This window comes from Eleutherodactylus coqui, chromosome 13 (assembly GCF_035609145.1).
Source record: "Eleutherodactylus coqui strain aEleCoq1 chromosome 13, aEleCoq1.hap1, whole genome shotgun sequence".
Lineage (NCBI taxonomy): Eukaryota > Metazoa > Chordata > Amphibia > Anura > Eleutherodactylidae > Eleutherodactylus > Eleutherodactylus coqui.
The window spans coordinates 32,518,071-32,520,376 of NC_089849.1; positions in this window are offsets into that span (position 1 = coordinate 32,518,071).

The window sequence follows — 2,306 nt, forward strand, 5'->3', positions numbered from 1 at the left end:
GTTTAACTCAAGAGCTTTCAGGTGTGCAAGGAAAGGCTCGGACAAGGAAGAGGTGGAGTAGGCGGCTGTCCTTGAGGGAAGCAGAATGTTCACACAGTAAAAAATGCTTTTAGGTTCCGCTGATATGCTGCAGTTGATCTTTCTCATAATCCCTTGGGGATCCAGCAGTCAGATCCACAATAAGGGTAAGGGACTTGTTATTTGTATAGCGCCAACTTATTCCGCAGCACTTTCATGTAATTTGTATATCACGGGCACTCATTTTACCGACCTCGGAAGGATGGAAGGCTGATAGAAGTCAACCTTGAGCCGGTTACCCGAACCGTGCGGAGATTTAACTTGCAACCTTCAGGTCGTGAGAGAGAGCTTAGGACTGCATTCTGCTGCCTTAAGACTCTGCGCCACACGAGGCTCAATTATTTATCACCTAGGTACATGATTTTGGTGGGATGACCCCTTATAATTTGAATCTAGGAGATCGTAATTAGGTGAATGATGGATAATAACTATTGGCACAGGTCTTTAGGGGATCTGGACCCACCAATACAGCACTAGCAGTTCCTATCTGCAGGATAGGTTATCAATAGTAGATTGGTGGGGGTTATGCTGCTTGGGACCCCTGCCGATCAAGTGTTTGCCGGGTCGGTGTGCTGATGCACTGAGCTGATTTCTGTAGGATGCAGACAGCTTTATTCTTAATGTAGTGGCCAGGCTTGGCATTGCAGGCTTTGAAGTAAACTGTAACTTTGTCTCAAATACCAAATCTGGCCACTACAGTAAGAACGGAATCTTGCTGCAGCAATCAGCTCAGTGCATAAGCCTTACAGCCCAGCAAACAGCTGTTTAGCAGGCTTCCCTGGCCATGAAAACCTGCCAATCTACTACTGAGGATAGGTCAACAACAGTTTACAACTGGACAACCTCTTTAAGATGTTTGAAGTCACAAGCCCTGAGACATAAGTTTTGCCTGAACCCACCCCCAAAAAATTCATACTGTATATATTGACTACTGCATCTTTGACACAACTTTTATAACACGTCAGGTTCACCTGTAGCATATCAGCTCTTGTATACTTGTAAATAATGCAGTTACCATATAACAGCCAGATACCAGCTGTAGACAGTGATAGTGAATGCAGTGCAGTTATCTCCAATAATCACAGGTGATGTCTTCTCTGATTGGAGCCTTCTCCCTCCCTTTTCTTCTCTATCTGGGCCAGACCACCATGAAGATTTCTTCGATGAATCTCTGCAGACTCTTCCCATCCTGTGGCTACCCCCAATGCACCTTCCCATGCCTCCACAAAGGAGTAATGGTCCTTCTTTCCCCAAAAAGACCCTCTGTGGTCCATACAGGTCTGCCATTGCCTGTGCCCCTGAGATTCCTTATAGCAAGAAGTTGAACATCCTTCTTCGCAGATCAACCTGACAGCATGACAGGGTACATATAGCATATTGCGACTCCTCCTCCTGTCTCAACTGTTTCAGAGTAGAGGAGTTGGGAAATGTTGTATGCACACCACTGTAAGGTATATTACTTTTGTAATGTGTATCTTCCTTTAAAATGTTGTCTGTTTGGTTCATGTTTCTCTATCTAGGGCAGCAGTGGGCGGTCTGAGGAACCAGAACGAGAAGTTGGTCAGTGCCATTTAGTATGGTGTACTAATGTTGTTGAGAAACATATGGCGAGACGTGGGGAAAGAGTACCCCCTTTTTATTAGTGTAGACGTTTGTATACCAAATGGCCTACTAGCAAGTGCTACATAAGGACAAAGTGAAAGAAACATACAAGCCCTGTGGAGTCACAAAGATTGTCTTCCAGTGTCCCAGTTGGCCCAATGGCGACCCTGCAATATGGACTTCTTCCGCAACCTGCTTGGAGAGAGGACTAATTTGACCTTTTAGGATATCGTTGCCCATCACATGCAAAGTGGACTTGCACTGCCAGAGGAGAGAGACCCTGATTCCACTCTTGGGGTTAGCAAACTGGAAAATAAACCATCTTGGCCTTTTTCTTGATCCAAGAAGGGTTACTGCTGTCAAGCATTGCGCTTAGCCATCATGCTATCAGAGTGATCTGCAAGTAAGGAAGCTCAACCTCCTTCTATAAGGCTGTGGTCATACAAGGCGTAAATCCTGCGGAAATCTCGCGGCTTGACCGCAGTGGGACTGCACTGGAATTGCACAAGATTTCCGCAGCAGAAAAGCAGCTTTGCTACCTGTATTCCGCTGCAGCCATCTCTCCCCATAGAGAAAAGAGAGCCCGCAGCAGAAACAGCAAAAAAAATTGACATGCCGCAGCTTTG